The sequence below is a fragment of the Periplaneta americana genome, chromosome 12 (assembly GCF_040183065.1).
Source record: "Periplaneta americana isolate PAMFEO1 chromosome 12, P.americana_PAMFEO1_priV1, whole genome shotgun sequence".
Classification (NCBI taxonomy): domain Eukaryota; kingdom Metazoa; phylum Arthropoda; class Insecta; order Blattodea; family Blattidae; genus Periplaneta; species Periplaneta americana.
The window spans coordinates 159,554,138-159,573,001 of record NC_091128.1 but is presented as its reverse complement, the minus strand read 5'-3'; the positions used below and the strand labels follow the sequence as shown (position 1 = coordinate 159,573,001).

Here is an 18,864-nt window from a genome sequence, read left to right as displayed (position 1 = left end):
AAATAAAGTGAATAAATTCAATAAATTGAATGAATGAATAAATAAATAAATAAATTTTGAATGTTACGTGTAAGTTTTACAAAATGGTATAAAGGAACGAAAAATGACTACGTACAAAGGAATAGTACATTCCGTTCTACTGAGATTGTCTCAGGACAGCATTGTTTATAATAGATGTAGAGAAACAGTGGTTTGTAGTTTCATTGGCTACTAGGATTTGCATATTCTTCCAGCATGATGGAGCCCTTGTACGTGTTAGACCTCAGCTGACACACCATATAAATCTACATTTCCCTATGAATCGCCCGAGGTGGTTACGTGCATTGGCCACCGAGGTCCCCAGACTTCATTACTCTAGATTTTTTTCTTTGGGGATGTGTGAAGAGCGAAGTGTACAAAAACAGAATGAACACAAGGGATGAATTTTCCGCTGCTGTCTTCATAAAAGAATAAACGTATTCATTAACACTTTTGTCTTTCCTTCGTACCAAATTGTAACTTTTGTAGTGTGGTAATATTCAAACATTGTATCTCCACACACACTGAAATTTGGACAATTTTTGTGATGTTTTTACTCGGAATAGTTCATAGTATCACCCCCTTAAATATTTACTATTAGTGTATATTTACTATTATTACAGTAAATATTTACTGTATATGTTAAATGTGAATTACATCTATCGAATATTTCAGAAGAATTTGCTGCACAAAAACAGAAAACACACCCACAACCACTTCTTCTCTATTAGGATTTCTGAGAACTTATATTTCCGGGAAACTCTGGGAACAGTTTTTTTTTTCTTTTTGCACTGTGACAATGTTCTCTTCCTACTAGTGAAATAGGAATGTGAAAAGCATTATCATGAAATATTTGCACTTCCACACAATGCTTCCACGTTTGTGTGTCCTGAGCAGAAAGCAAGGCGGAAAACACTACGCCGTATCAAAATCCAGGATTGAATAGCCTCCAGGGATGAAGAGGAACCTGTGGGAATTCTTGGAATTGGGTCCGAGTCCAACGAGGTGTCTAGGTTCATATCATGGCTGTGGACTTCACTGTGTTTCTCCATTCTCTCGGACGAGAATTAAACAAAAACGGAGTGGGACTGAGGCACTCTTTCCCAGAATCGAAAAGAGGAAACCTGCATCTATATTTTGATGTTATGGATTGGATTTTTGATCTATATTTAAGTTAGATTTTCAACCACAAAGATTATCAAGAGATGATGAGATGATATTTTAATGGAGTAATGGTTAAATGAGAATGACAAGGTAATATAAGTAGGCGGAGAAACTCCCTATTGGCATATACAGGGTGATTCAGTGACTATGTTACAAACTTTTAGGGATGATAGAGGACACTACTTATTATAAGTAACGTTCATATAGGAACCTAGGTCCGGAAACATTCCTTTTGGTAGTTACAAGCCTAGATATTATGTTAGTCAGTGTAGCCAGCTAGAATCGAACTCAAGGTCATCCTTTTGAAGTTCGGTTTCAGACGACCTGCTTCTGCAAACATTGGTGATTTCTCATAAACATTGGATAAGCTAGTTGGCATCGTAAATAATATTTTGACTCATTAAACCTTGCAACTTTCTGATAAGCATTTCTTTTATGGAAGACCAGAAGGAAATGCAAAGAAAGTTGTGAGGTTTAATGAGTCAAAATATAATTTACGATGCCAGTTTGCTTATCCCAGGTTTATGAGAAATCACCAACGTTTTGCAAGAACAGGTCGTCTGCAACCAAACTTCAAAGGAATAGCCTTGAGTTCGATTCTAGCTGGTTACACAGACTAACATAATATCTAGACTTGTAACTAGCAAATGGAACGTTTCCGGACATAGGTTCCTATATGGAAGTTGTTCACAATTGTCCCCTCTATCATTCCTAAAAATTTGTAACATAGTCACTTAATCCCCTGTATGTTGAAAAAACTGTACAGAATATACTGAAATCATATTTCTGTGTGTTAAGTGCGAAACTGTTAATTGACTGTTCAACGATTCGACCAATGTTACAGTACTGAAAAAGAGGCGTCTTTGAAATGAAGCTTTTAGCTTTTCATTGACTGATGTCGGTTTCTATAACGTTGGATAAATTTTCATCCTCTTGACGGACATAAACCAGCTGTTAGCTATAATTCGATATTGATTTTGTGTTTTTTTTTTCGAGTATTTTTTTTAAATTTTATGATGAAGTTATACAAATAGCTGAAAGAAAAATCATTAAGTCAAGAATATTTTGAGAAAGATAAGAAATGAGATTATTTAATTTTATGGTTTCATTATAAGTTTTTAGTTAGTTATGTAGTCCTGATATACAGTGTGTACCAAAAGTCATGGTGGGGTTTCAGAGAATTATATTTTTTGAGTGAATAGAGGTAGAAATGTAATATGAGACGGTTCCTCGTATAGGATAAGGAGGTTTTTCATGTATTTCTTGTTAATATTCTTATATGGATAGTAAGTGTGGGGCGTGTAAGAAAGTTCCAGAATGTGAGACGAAAGTAACAGGTGGGCAGAATGGCCGAAGCCACGCCACGCGGACAGGAAACATGTGTCCAGGCGTAGAGTTGACCGATGAGGGAATGTGTGGACTTTGCCTGCGGGTGGTCAGCAAGATGACGCCAAGCCAGGTTCGAAAAGGAGGTGATCTGGAATATGTCAGAGAATTGTCAGAAAACACCGGAAGTAGGGGAGGATATAGTTAACGAGCAATTTTTGAAGAGCGCGTCTTAAGTGACGTAAGAGTAATCATGGCCAATCAGGATTCATAATAGAGACACTTGATTTATAGATAGAAGGGCGAAATTGTATATTTGGCGATTGCAAGTAGAGGGTAGATTTTTTTTTTATTTTATTGGGTTATTTTACGACGCTGTATCAACATCTAGGTTATTTAGCGTCTGAATGAAATGAAGGTGATAATGCACCGAAAGTTACCCAGCATTTGCTCGTATTGGGTTGAGGGAAAACCCCGGAAAAAACCTCAACCAGGCAACTTGCCCCGACCGGGATTCGAACCCGGGCCACCTGGTTTCGCAGCCAGACGCGCTGACCGTTACTCCACAGGTGTGGACTAGAGGGTAGATTTGGCAGATAGACAGAGGGCATATAGAAAGCGTGCGGTGAGGACGCACTTCACATATTCTCGGCGAACCTAACTCGGAAGGATAACAATTTACGGACTTAGAATTTTTAGTGGGTTTAGTAAGAAGTCGTGTGTTGTATCATTCTTATAAGTCTGAATTCTTTTCTTATCATTATTATTACATTAGGAATAAACATCAAGTTATCAACTCTCCGTTACATTACTGGTGTTTTATAGTACAAAACATATAATTACGTGAACCCAGAAATTAGTCTACCAACTTGTAGGAAGTGAGAGCAAGATATTATACACTTGGACACGCATTTCTGCTAATCCGAAACCAACACTTCATAGTAATAAACGTTATCATAGAGATTTCTTACCAACAACTTCTGGTGTGCGCCTACATCATTTCAATCAACGAGCACGTCTCCCAAACCCTATGTCCCGACCGTTTTGCAACTGACCTGGGAAATCTCATACTCTACCGGAGTAATCTCGAGGAGGCTGGCGCCCAAATTAATTAGTGTACATCTTTAATTATTGAAATCAACGTGCCTCCTTGAGCTACTCTCCATACACAAAGGGACTGGCAGCCGAGGGCAAGGAAAGGCGTCGTGGGCGACAACGACGACCGACGACCGCAGCAAATATTGATGGAAGATCAAAATACATCACTCAAATTTTTTCGTATGTAAGATTGAGGCACTGAAGGAAACAAAAGACTGTAACAATCGAATAAATTCAATCATATCCATTGTTACAATTAATTGTACAAGATGTTCAAAGAAAAGTGAAATGTGTTTTGTGACTGGCAAAATTAATATCCTTGGTTTATTTTATGAATTTGTAGAAACTGGCCATAAATGGCGGAGTTATTGATTGAATTAGTGAATAATAATAAACAGATTGACTGGTTCAACGAGGTATTGACTCACAAACGGTTTTAATTGAGTGACGCAGGGATTTGACTGAATTTCAGAATTATTAAGTAGCTCAGTAAATTGATGGACACAATGCATTGTTGACTCGTCAATGCATTTTTGAATGGTTCAATGAATTGTTGATTGGTCCGATGCATTGTTGAATTGTTACATATATTGTCGAATAGCTCTATGAACTGTTGATTAGTTCTACGAATTATCGAATGATTCTGTGAACTGTTGAATGACTCCATGAAATCTATAATAGCTCAATGAATCGTCGACTTTCTTATTCTGAAGTTGTTTACAAAATTATGATGTATCCTGTACTTCAATATAAGATATATAGAGTTGGAATACGAGATATTGTGGATCCATACAAAGGCATTCGTAAGCTATGATGTTTTAAAGTTTAATGCGTCTTACTGCGTGAAGTTTGGAAGATATATGTCTTGTCAAGAAGAGAACTACCTGCAGCCCTATTCTGTGTCACTCCCAAGAGGATTATCATGTTCTCTAGATCACGTAAACATCAGAAATTCCTTATTGAGGTGTACACTGGGAAGAAGTAGATGCATTCATTCATATACTTTTAAGTTCTTGCCATAAGGAATATGAAAAACAGGTTGCCATGGAGATGACACACATTTCATGCTTTTGGCATTTGTTTTATTTTCCTTATTATGTTTTGAATGATATTAATGTTTGTAGACATACTGATTTAGGAATAAGATAAATTTACGTTTTGTAAATTGCAGACAAAACAATCATTAAAATAAAAAAAAATATTGTTTTTATTTATAAATACATTACATGAAATTTAATGTGCAATTATGATCTTTCCTCCTGATATGAAACTATATTTAAAGCTTTGCTGTATAAGATTTTTAAATGACACAAAAATTTAGTTACAATTTTCCGTAACTTTAATTTGTTTCTTTATTTCAGATAAAAAGTTTCACATCTTCGGAACTATTAATGATACATGCATGATATTTGGATCATATATTCTTTAGGCTACTAGGAAACGTTTCTTAGCAATGGAAATTTCCTATTTTTTTTTTGCATTTCAAAAATATTCCTCCGTATTTCTGTAAAAGTACTACCGCTGAAATTCATTCTTAAAATGTAATTGCATACCTTAAAATTTTGAAAACCACAACCAAAATTGTGCTTCAGACATTTTAAAGAACGTGCTTTTACAAGTAAAATGTGATAGAAATTTTGAGTTTGTCTTTAAAAATGGCTGAGATATATCTATTTTAGTGAATTACTGTATTGCAATTGTTTTTTTCAAAATTTGAGTCCCAAATTTTTTTTTTCAAAAACTAGTGGACTATGTTACTACTCAGCGATATATGTAATGTAGGGGGGGAACTGGCCACACTATTCATCTACCTCCTGGCTTAGTTGCATCATAAGTGATGCCTTATTGGCGTCGCTTATGAGGTTACAACCTGTCTTTGGGCAGTTGACTAAGCAAGAACAATCTTATGTTTAAGTTGGTGCATTGATGATATTTCTACACATAAAAAATCAAAATTTTGCATTAATTAGGGAAAAAAATTCAAATTTCATTGTCACCTCTCCTTTAAAGCTCTATAAATGTTAATATACTGGATGATCCAATCTACTATCGACCTCCACACGGCGGGAAATCCAATACTTCCTAGCAACGCAAGCTTTCTACTCTACCTAGTTAATGCAACTCACCAGCAAACGATTTCGTGACAAATATAGTATTATTACAGAGATTTTAAGGTGTTTGTAATTACCCCAGCTAAGGAAATAGATGCTGAAATTAGCAATGTTTTTATTCCTGGCGTTTTGGCACCTGGTTGATGAAACTAAGCATAATTCGCTGCAGCAAAGATATAGAAATCATTGTGACATGCACCTGAACCAGACACAATATTTAGATTCCACTTACATAATCTGTCTCTATGTTGAGGATCACCAGATCGTACTTCCTATATGACAATAATTTTCTTCAGTTTTAACTGTAATTAATTTTTAATTTTTTGCATAGAATCATGCGGAACACCCTGTGTTGCGAAATGCGTCATAGTCATCTGGTAGAGGAGTTTTCAACTAGAAATCCAGTGCCATATAAAGTATCCTTGGTTAATACTCTTTGCTCTAATTTTATAATTTCGATATGAAACGTCATGTTCGAGCTACAACAGAGAAGAATTGCAACTTTTTACATTAAATGTTTACTCTGGCGTCATTCATAGTGGATAGGCTTTTCAGGAAATGCTACAATGAACATAAACTCTTACTTATTTAAATGGCTTCTAGAGAACCCGGAGCTTCATTGCCGCCCTCACATAAGCCCGCCATCGGTCCCTATCTTGAGCAAAATTAACCCAGTCCCTACAACCATAACCCACCTCTCTCAAACCATTTTAATATTATCCTCCCATCTACGTCTCGGCCTCCCCAGAAGTCTTTTTTTCCTCAGGTGTTCCAGCTAACACTCTATGCATTTCTGGATTCACCCATACGTGCTACATGCCCTGCCCATCTCAAACGTCTGGATTTAATGTTCCTAATTATGTCAGGTGAAGAATACAATGCGTGCAGTTCTGTATTGTGTAACTTTCTCCATTCTCCTGTAACTTCATCCCTCTTAGCCCCAAATATTTTCCTAAGCACCTTATTCTTAAACACCCTTAACCTCTGTTCCTCTCTCAAAGTGAGAGTCCAAGTTTCACAATCATACAGAACAACCGGTAATATAACTGTTTTATAAATTCTGACTTTCAGCTGTTGTGAGAGCAAACTGGATGACAAAAGCTTCTCAACCGAATAATAACAGGCATTTCCCATATTTATTCTGCGTTTCATTTCCTCTCGAGTGTCATTTATGTTACTGTTGCTCCAAGATATTTGAATTTTTCCACCTCTTCAAAGGATAAATTTCCAATTTTTATATGTCATTTCGTACAATATTCTGGTCAGGAGACATAATCATATACTTTGTTTTTTTCGGAATTTACTTCAAAAACTATCTCCTTACTTAAGTTTAAAGTAAAATTCCCATATTTTCCCCAGAACATAATAGTCCACACCTGTGGAGTAATAGTTGGCGCGTCTGGCCGCGAAACCAGGTGGCCCGGGTTCGATTCCCGGTCGGGGCAAGTTACCTGTTTGAGGTTTTTTCCGGGGTTTTCCCTCAACACAATATAAGCAAATACTGGTTAACTTTCGGTGCTGGATCCCGGACTCATTTCACCGGCATTATCACGTTCATCTCATTTCAGACGCTAAATGACCTAAGATGTTGATAAAGCGTCGTTAAATAACCTACTAGAAAAAGAACATAATCTCTTAAAAAATGAAAAATGGGGATGGATTCACTGACATAGTAAATATAGGCTGCGCATTCCATTTGATCAATGTTGTAGTAGAAGCGTAACTGGGCTATGAATGAACACATTAAGTTCTTTAACTAACGAATGCATTGCGAGTGGCTTAGTGCAACTCCGATAAGGCGCAACGCTGTAAATTTCTTTACATTTTTTCCCGTGTGTACGTAGGAAAGTTCCACTTTAGAATGGTTGATAGCCGATTGTGTTATTTTTTACACAGAAGTCCATAACATTAAAGCAGTCAATAAACGCGTAATGTTTAATTAAACCATGAATTATTGCTGACATGGTAAATCGATGTTTTAATTAGCGTTGGTGTGTAAATAACCGGCAATAATAAGACAATTCTTTAATTTTAAAGTGTAAATATGTGGTGCATTGCAAATCTATAAATTATTCACAAAAAATATAATAAAATACGGTGCTCTGGTTGAAAAAATACGTGGAAAATAATTCTCTCTCATTGAAACTCTTATATCAAGCTATAACACCCCGTAACTAAGCAACGCCGAATATGAAAGACTGTTTCGTTTTTAAGATGATCCAAATTTAGGGTCGAATGAATAGTGAACACTTTTAATTGAGTGTAATGCTTAAGTTTTACATGATAAGTATATTTTTTATTTATTTTATTTATTTCTTTTATTGCTAGTAAGTTTGAAATGAATACAAGTTAATAAATACAATGAAAGATAAACTAGCCCACTCCTGAATGAGTAAGACTCGTGCTCAGGAGGGGATTCCAATACAGACAAAAATAAAATTAAAATTGAGAGTGAATACAGATTGAAAAGTGTTTAATATGTTTAAACCCAAACTATAAATCCAATACAATTTTTTTATTTTTTTTTAAATTAATTTGGAGAGGATTCGTGGTTAAAATAATATTGGAATAAAAAATGTTTAATAATCTGGGACCTTGACTCATGCTCATAAAAAGCTTCATTGGTTTTACATTTTGGTTCAGACAAACGGAGAGAATTAATATTTTTAGTTCTATATTTATGTATATACCTTTCAAAGTTATTAAAATTTCTATGAAAATATTTTAATAAAATGAAATAATAGATTTGTTTAATATTGAAATCTTTGAAATGTTTCAACAACAATTCAGTTGGATAATCTTTCTGCTTTTTTAAACAAATTTTTAATACTTTTTTCTGTAGTAAAATTAACGGATAAAGGTTGGATTTATAAGCTCCAACCCAATCCACAATGCTTTAACTAAATTACACCCAGAACTTCTAACATGTAACGCACTAACATATAACAAGAAAATTAGAAACGTGTTAATATCTTCAATTTGATTAAATAAATTTATAGCCTATGTGTATGAATTAATCAACCTATATTATATTTGTATTCTATAATTTTGAAATATATATTAGTCCTACTTTTCACGTGCGATATTATTCTTCTCTAGTGTTAATATTATATTATATAATTCCATTGCCGCTGTAATTATATTTTAGTTCCTATTTTATTTTACTTATTTATTTTTATTATTATTATTTTTTATTTTAATATTATATCTGAACTGCGTCCGAGCACGAGCGCTGCTCATTCGGTCTCAAATTTTGTTAATACTACTGTATCTTCTTTTTATATTGCTTGTATTATTTTATTTCTATTTCTCTTGTTTGTTTTGTAATTATATTCTTTATTCTGTATATTTAAATTTAAATAAAATAAATAAAATAAATAAATCATAATCACCGTGAAAACCTGAAAAAAAAACCTGAAAAAAATCTATAATACCATACATAAATATAGATTGAAATAATGCTAAATAAATTATACGTAAACAGTTAATTGACAAAATATTTCTTAGAACAACAAAGTAACATAATGTTTTACGTAATTTACTACAAATATCATTCATACGTGTACATTTCTATTTGATAAACAACACCTTATAGCAGCTGTATTCTCGTACAATGAATGACACAGCGGTATGAAAATGACAGCGATATTCATGGCTTTTTGGATCATGTCAAAAACGAGGGGTGAAAAATATTGGCACGGGATTTAAGGATTCCTTTAAAAGTCTATACTCGAATAAAAAATATAAATAAACCAAAAGGAAATACTACAAGACGTAATGTTCCAATTTCAGAAATTGCACGAAAGCCCACTATATCTCTTCGTTTATTTTACAACACCCTGTAACATTATTACAGATGCGTCACTCGCCGTACTCTCACTGTTTCTGTCTGCATAGGGATGCAATCCGACAAGGAAAACATGAAGTAATTGAGTATTCGTACTACAGAATGCGCTGCTGGTCACGATTTATACAATCTCTAACATTGCGACATCTGACGTGCCGGAAATTAAAAAGAGTACACGCCACGCGTTCCTCAACTTTTCCTGTTGCCATAGATACCAGAGTCAACAGAAGGAGATGTGCTCTTCACTCATCTTTGCGATTTGCTTTCGTTTTCAGAAACTTCCATCAATATTGAATCAATTTTATTATTATTATTATTATTATTATTATTATTATTATTATTATTATTATTATTATTATTATTATTTTATTTTCCATTCGAATCAATTTAGCTACAATCTCATGCTCAGGCCCTAATATTGACCTGGCCACATGTACAATATTTCCACATAAATCTACATATTTTTAAGTGTGAATAAAATCCAATACTTAATAAAAATCACTGTACACAGGCAATTACTAACATGATTAAAGAAAGGCTGTTCCAGCCTCATTACGTTACAAATACAGGGGTGAATTTGCTTCAATGTGTGTCCCGTTAAATTCGTAGACGGTCACAAAGCCAATCAGCGTAATCTCGGAACCCACTGCGATATCTGATGCGACTTATTGCTTAATCCGCCACTGCTACGTTACGGCGTGTCTATGTTTTCATTATAGTTATTAGAAACCTGAGGTAAGCATTTATACGCATACCTGTGTTTATCTCGTCGCTTAGCAACCAACAAGCCAATCTCCTTGATTATGATGTCACTGTGATAGGTTTTATGAAAGGGCGGCAAAACACTTACTTTATTTGTTTACTTATGTATTTATTTAATTTTGTACTTATTTATTTATTTACTTATTTATTCACTTATTAATTTACTTATTTATTCATTAGTTATTTATTTACTTATGTACTTAATAATTTTTTTTAACTTTTATTCATTCACTTATGCATTTATTTACTTATGTACTTATTTATTTATTCATATACTTATTTATTTGCTTATTTATATATTTTCTTACGTACTTAGTTACTTATTTCTTCATTTATTTATGTATTTACTTATCTAACTATACATTTATCTACTAATCTTTCTAGCTACGTGTTTATTTATTTACCTATTTATTTGTTCAATTATTTATTTATTCATTTACTTATTTCTTTGTTTATTTACTTACGTAATTATTTATTCAGTTACTTATATATGTACTTATGTATTTATTGATTTGCTTATTTATTTATCTTTTTATCTATCCATTTATCTACTCATCTATTTATCTGCTTAGTTATTTATCTATTTATGTATCTATTTATCTACCTATTTAACTCTTCACTCATATATTTATCTATTTATTTATCTATCTATCGAATTATTTATTTATATATCTACCACCTATTTATTATTTATTTATTCATCCATCCCATTTCATTATATCTTAATACATTTAAGTAAACATTTATTTCACGTGTCCATTCATTCAATAAATTCCACTTGTACATTCGTTCAATAAATTCCACGTGTCAATTCATTTACTTTATTCCACGTGTTCAATCATTCACCACATTCCACGTGTCCATCCATTGCATTCATCTAACGTGTCCATTCATTGCATTCATCCCACGTGTCCATTAATTCAATAAATTCTACGTGTCCATTCATTCAATAAATTCCACGTGTCCATTCATTCAATAAATTCCACTTGTCCATTCAATAAATTCCACGTGTCCATTCACGCAATAAATTTCATGTGTCCATTCATTCAATAAATTCTACGTGTCCATTCATGCAATAAATTCCACGTGTCCATTCATTCAATAAATTCTATGTGTCCATTCATACAATAAATTTCACGTGTCCATTCATTCAATAAATTCTACGTGCCCATTCATTCAATAAATTCCACGTGTCCATTCATTCAATAAATTTCACGTGTCCATTCATGCAATAAATTTCACGTGTCCATTCATTCAATAAATTCAACGTGTCCATTCATTCAATAAATTTCACGTGTCCATTCATGCAATAAATTTCACGTGTCCATTCATTCAATAAATTCTACGTGTCCATTCATGCAATAAATTCCACGTGTCCATTCATTCAATAAATTCTACTTGTCCATTCATTCAATAAATTTTACGTGTCCATTCATGCAATAAATTTCACGTGTCCATTCATTCAACAAATTCTACGTGTCCATTCATGCAATAAATTCCACGTGTCCATTCATTCAATAAATTCTATGTGTCCATTCATTCAATAAATTTCACGTGTCCATTCATGCAATAAATTTCACGTGTCCATTCATGGAAGAAATTCTACGTGTCCATTCATTCAATAAATTTCACGTGTCCATTCATGCAATTAATTTTACGTGTCCATTCATTCAATGAATTCTACGTGTCCATTCATGCAAGAAATTCTACGTGTCCATTCATTCAATAAATTACACGTGTCCATTCATTCAATAAATTTCACGTGTCCATTCATGCAATAAATTTCACGTGTCCATTCATGGAAGAAATTCTACGTGTCCATTCATTCAATAAATTTCACGTGTCCATTCATGCAATTAATTTTACGTGTCCATTCATTCAATGAATTCTACGTGTCCATTCATGCAAGAAATTCTACGTGTCCATTCATTCAATAAATTACACGTGTCCATTCATTCAATAAATTCCACTTGTACATTCATTCAATAAATTCAATGTGTCCATTCATTCAATAAATTCCAGGTGTCCATTCATTCAATAAATTCCACGAGTCCATTCATTCAAGAAATTCTACGTGTCCATTCATTCAATAAATTCTACTTGTCAATTCATTTAATTCATTCCACATGTCCATTCATTCAATACATTCCACGTGTTCATTCATTGCAATCATCCCACGTTGCGTTCATTCAATACATTCCACGTGTCCATTCATTGCAATCATCCCACGTTGCGTTCATTCAATACATTCCACGTGTCCATTCATTGCAATCATCCCACGTTGCGTTCATTCAATACAGTCCACGTGTCAATTCATTGTATTCTTTCATATCTCTCACATTCATTTCTTTTTCTAGTCAATATTTCATTCACCTTTTCGTTTATTCTTTCATTTATATATTTGTTTATTTCTCAGTTTATCGGTGCTTTTTTTTGTCATATATGCGGAGAAACGTCCTTGCTTCGGCAAATTTCTTCTCTCACGGTTACTCTAATCTATTTAAAACTACGATAGAAAACAATGAATGCACATGAATTTGAGTTGAGTTTACCTCTTGGCTAAAGTTCCCGTGTCTTGTTAAAGATGCTGGATGAAAGAACGATGCAATTTAATGCGCAGAAAACCGGCTTCAGATTTGACGGTAACTATAGAATGTTTAAAGACAATAAATAAGAAACCAAAGAAGCTTAAATGCAAATATTCACTTCTTTGAAATACATTTTGTATCGCTGACTACATTTCTGTTCTTAATATCCTAAAACAAAATTTCTAACTCATATACGTACTTAAACTAACATGACAGGAATTCCGCTTTGGAACAATGCAGAGCGTCATATATAATTTTCTATGTTGCAGATGAGTTTCGAACCTAGTTACACATCATTAATGCAGCAGAATTTTACTGATGTCCAGACCTGATCCCTGGATTTATCGATTCGTGAATATGCGCTTTGCCAAAGCCATCCCACTCGATTTCTCCGTTGTCATGGTTGTCTAAGCCGTCTGAAGACGGTTAGTGTGCGAGTCTTTTGTTTGTATGTCTTCTATACAGATTTACATTGCTAAGCTGCTACAGGAAAACATTTTGCATTCAGTTCCTTGCAGTGGATTTACTTCAGCAGATAAGGGACGTCGTTGCATAGGGAATATTTTTGTTTCTATGACTTCCACGATACTGCGACAGATGTCATATCACTGCAGTCAGAACTTCTTGACTGTAATCCTTTCCCCTATCTGTAACCACTGCATAGGACTGACTTTTGGATGAGGAAAACTGTGTATCAGTTAACAACAGACAGTTCAGAAGAAATACTGAATTTTGAGAGAAGTTGAATAGCTGTAACTTTCCGTTCTGCAAACGAATTTTACAAAGTTACATTTGTTCGGGTCAAATTTGTGCACATTTAAAGGGCAAAACTAAAATTATTTCAATCATTTATCAACAGTAATCTCACTAGAGGTTTTGATTTTATCGATAAATCAGCGAGTGGAAAACCAAAACTCGAGTTGGATTTAATTGACTATTACACGATTAGAAGAAAGTATATAAAGATTAGCAGTAACAAAGTACTCAAATACAATAAAATATTAATTGACTTACGAAAATACAACTGTCTTCAATTAATGTATTATCGTACCATCTCAACATTACAAATATTACGCTAGATGCATGCTAGATGGCAGTGGTGTGTTATAATTATGTGATGTTATCAGGTGTGCCAACTATGGAATCTTCATTGAACTCTGTGGACGGTTACTAGTCAAGAAGGCTTTGTTGATTCAATTCATTTTTATAAAAACATTTGCATTCCACTTCAATTATCCGGATCCCAGTAATCATCGTCACTTGACAGATGATTTTCAATAAATCTTAGTATTAAACAATCTCTGATACGTGACTATCCAGAATATCATATAGCAGAAGCTATAACAAACATAACCTAAATACTATAAACGAGTGTTAGAAAAGTTTTAATAAGGGATGATGGAATAAACAAGAAAAGTTTTAATTAACAATGATGAAATAAAAAATAAACATGAATAATTTTAAAAGAAACAATAATTGAAAGTACAATTTTCAAATTTGAATGTTTTAGTGGTTGGTGGTTCAGTTGATGTTATATTAGACGTGTGCGTAAAAGAAGTGAACTCGTTGATGTACATGGTGTATCCCTCAACTTATTCAGGATTTCCGAATGGTGCTCTTCATATATGACCAGTGATCTTTATTAATTCTTGTTCTTGAATGCCAATGCGAGTCATATTTGAAAGTGCTGTGCATCGACTGGAGTGGTTTGTAATTTTCTGTTTTTTGACGTCCAGACCAGTGCATTTGAAATGTTGGCAAACAAAGAAACAAATGCTAGGGTAGTGATAAAAATAAACAAATGATAGGGACGCGATAAAATTAAACAAATGCTAGGGACGCGATAACATTGTGCGATAAGCAGCCATGATTGGTTGAAAGACGTCCTTTCGTACCGTTTTATTGGTCAAAAGTAGTATGACGTAGTAAAAGTGTAATAGTCATCATAATACATTGCTCTCTTAAATTGACTGAGCATATTGGGAATTAAATCAATGACGTTATAAAAATACGTTATGAAATATTTCATATAAAACAATTTTTATCTCGAAAAAGAAGCAAATATAAGCAAAACTGTATTAAACTTTTTGTTTTAAATATATCTTAGAATAACCCCCTGAAATTAATGACATTGCTTAGAATTAATATTATACATTTCTCTTTCTGGATAGAAAAAGATTTTAAGGAGCTGTCTGTATTAATATTATTTTCAAAGATGAACTCAACACTGCACTAATAACAACTGATCCATATTCTGCTTGTTCAGTAACGTATAATATGTTGTATGAATGTTTCATATGCCGTGTGTATTTCTCGGTATAGGACAAGGGATTTAACATTGCCATAAGAAACCAATGTATAAAAACAATGAAAAAATAACTTAAAACAGTGGGCCATGATTATAAGTTAGCAAGCTTTGACAATTTCTGAAACAAGAGAACATCAGGCTTTGGCTTAGCAACCGTAAATGATGTTCTTTTGTTTTACAAATTGTCAAAGCCTGCTAATTTCTAAACAAGGCCCACTGATTAATTTATTTCTTCATTGTGGTTTAAAGAGATTATTTTGACCTTCAGCTGAAACCGATTTATGGTCAAAATGTTGAATTATATCATTATTATTTTTATACGGCATTTCTCTGTATGCGTCGTTACATGGTAAAGTAAAAGTGAAATTACATTGTTTGACTATAATCATAACCAGGAATTATTTTATTTTTAAAAATACTTGAACTTAAAAACTCAAGCATACACAGTGGGCCAAAAAAAGGCACAATATTAGAAATACTCTGTTTTCGGAAATACATAACATTAATTTATAATGAATACACTGTTGGAAAGAGTAGACTTTAAAGATGAGCAGGACCTTTTATTACTTTTTTTTGAACTCAATTAAAATCTTATGGAGATCAATACACAATGATGCGAAAAATGTGATTTTTGAAGACAATTTATTACTTCAAAATGCAGAAACTGAATGTTGGTAAAATTAATAATAATTAATGTTCTTTCAAATAATCAAAATTAAAAATGATGCTCTATGTGACCGCCATTTGCCCGCACAACCATTTGTAGGCGTCTTCTCCATTGTCTTTGATCAAGCCGGTCCCAACATTCAAGAAGGCGTTGTCTTAAATGTTCAATATTACGAATTCTTGTTTTGTAGTAAACTGTTTTTTGTAGTTGACTCCGTAAAAAATAGTCCATAGGATTAAGATCTCGTTTGAAACTCCAGCGGAAACCATCAGAGAATCTGAGAAATGCGATCTTTCACGCAATAATCTCTCAGGAGGGATATCATGTCCGTATCTTGCTAATCAATCGTTGTACACTTGAAACACATCATTCTCGTTGAGCGTAGTTCCTTGCAATTTGACGGGCAGATGAATTATCATATAGGTGCAAATGTTTAATGAAAATCTTGTCCTCGTTCGTTAAGCGACCCATTATTCACAAAATGAGAACTCAAAACGGAAGAAAACAAATGACGATAGCACAACAAACGGCTTGGCCTGCTGAACTCGTAAGACCATAATGCTTAGTTCGGCATAAACGATCGATTTTGCACTTTCTTACAAAATAGTACATTATGCAACGAACCTATAATGATAGTAATTAAGAAGCGAGTATGGATGTTTATGAAACGAGCGCAAGCGAGTTTCATAATTTTCATACGAGCTTCTTAATTACCATTATAGGCGAGTTTCATACGACTTTTTATGCTCGACCATATTTCTAACTTGAAATTATTCAGATGTATACATTTTATTTGTATCTGACAAGATCGGAAGTGACCTTGTTCTAGGTCGTGAATTGTGGGATGTGCGCAGACGCGAAAGTATTGATTTTTTTCCGAAGAACAATAATGTCATTGACCTTGATGTAATCCCGTTAAACTTGATATAACCTTGATTATTGAATTCGACATTGAAAAACGAGATGACAAATTGAATTTATTTGAATATTATTTACAATTAACGCTAATTATTATAGTAACAGAACATAACCTTCTGCGACAGTATTGGATTTCCAGCCTCCGTGACTTTTCGCTAATTCTCTTTCGATTGTATATCCGAGAATAATCGATACTTGCGGTTTTATAACGGTACAAAGCTGACTTTGTCATTGGCTGAACACCTGTACTTTAATGAGTCGGTGTACTTTAATGACATGCATTAAAGGACTGCTACCAGGTGTATAATTACTACATTTCGGCATGGTCGAGCATAAAATAAAAAAATAATGCTTAATAAATGGTGAAAAATTAAATATTAGGCCTACAGTACTTTCCCGGTCTACAAGGACTGTGAAATTTGTCTATGAAATAAACTTTGAAGTGAAATCATTAGCTACTGGAATATAACCATTTAGATTTTGTGTCGGTTTTTTTTGGCCCATAGTGTATTTTTAAAACACGTATTGTAAAGGTTCCTGCAAGTTTGCCTCACTCGTTTGTGAAAGTTTTTTTCATGTTTATAAGTTGTTCAAACTTTGCCTGACCTGTATTCCCCCTGTACCATCATTATTTGTTTAATGGTCCAGCAAAATATGACGAAATGCTTCTCGAAAGAATTTCATCTCCTTTTGGTATAAGAATCTTTTCATCTTGTTTTCCTCCAGTCGAAATTTCTCTTCTTTATGCCACAGCAAGAATATCTGAAGTAACGGAGTCGTGTTATATATAAGGCGTTGATTTCGTTAGGGCTTTAAAACAAGTTATTATACAGGAAGTGAACATTATACATTCTGTAGAGCCAAGCAAGTGTAAAATGTGTGAATGGGTTGTGTTAGTTATTACAAAGTCCTGCTTCAGCATCGCCATGGCAACTATCGTAAGCCAAGAAACTCGTGTTGAGACTTTCTTTTGTTTATGTACAGGAACCGGTGCCGAATATGAGGAAGTTGTAATTCGTTGGAAAGCCGCCAGAGAGCAGCAGCAACACAGTGAATGGCAGTGGTGAGTACATACGTGGCTACAAATTGTAGAAATAGATGTCAGAGGGGACTGCACACTAATTAGTTATATTTGTCAAGCGAATTTCACCCTTTCTGAAGAAAAATATTAGGAACTCGACTTAAAAAAAATGTACGTTTACCCAAGAAAAAAGTGAATTAATGAAAATAGTTTTCGGCGTTGCCAATTTTTAACTTATTTTTATCAATTGTTGAAAGAGAACATTTTTTCTATGAAAAATTCAACAGATTAGTGCAAATTCTTTCGCCTCGTAAAAAATCTTATTTGTTCTTGCATTTCAACGATAGGAAAGATAATTTTCTGTAATTTCAACAAGTATTAAAAATCCACCATTATTGAAACTGCCCTAAAATTGATGTAATATAACTTGTATTTTACTCTATAAACCCATAATTTGTAAAATTACTGTTTTCCGTCTAGAAATGTTTAAAATCGGAAGGCACTTTGTACTTTATAAAATGTAGTATGCGTTTTCAGGATATCAGTTTTTATGTAGAGATAACTAAATAATTCATTTCAACTGCATCTTACACGATGAATCTACAATTCGTTATTAGTTAATCTTACTATTTTATTTTGAATCTACAATATCTTAATGTTTAACCGTGTTGTATCTTCATATAGGCTATTAAATTCCTGTTGATCACGGTGAAATTTTTCGTGTAATTTATTGTTCAAGAAATTTAATTAAATTGAATTTTATCAAATTCCTGTTCACCACGGTCAAATTTTTCGTGAAATTCATTGTTCAAGAAATTTAATTTAATTTAATTGTATCAAATTCCTGTTAATCACGGTCAAATTTTTTCGTGAAATTCATTGTTCAAGAAATTTAATTAAATTGAATTGTATCAAATTCCTGTTCATCACCGTCAAATTTTTCGTGAAATTTATTGTTCAAGAAATTTAATTAAATTGAAGTGTATCAAATTCCAGTTCATCACCGTCAAATTTTTCGTGAAATTCATTGTTCAAG

At 33.3% G+C, this 18,864-nt stretch overlaps 1 protein-coding gene across 1 annotated transcript in view; it reads left to right on the top strand.

The window, feature by feature from the left end:
- The window catches only part of SPR (Sex peptide receptor), a 1,638,905-nt gene that overhangs the window by 124,993 nt on the left and 1,495,048 nt on the right, over positions 1-18,864 (top strand). Inside the window, exon 2 of the mRNA XM_069842363.1 lies at positions 17,792-17,870. The gene's annotated coding sequence lies outside the window, so the exon portion shown is untranslated. The remainder of the gene's footprint in view (positions 1-17,791; positions 17,871-18,864) is intronic.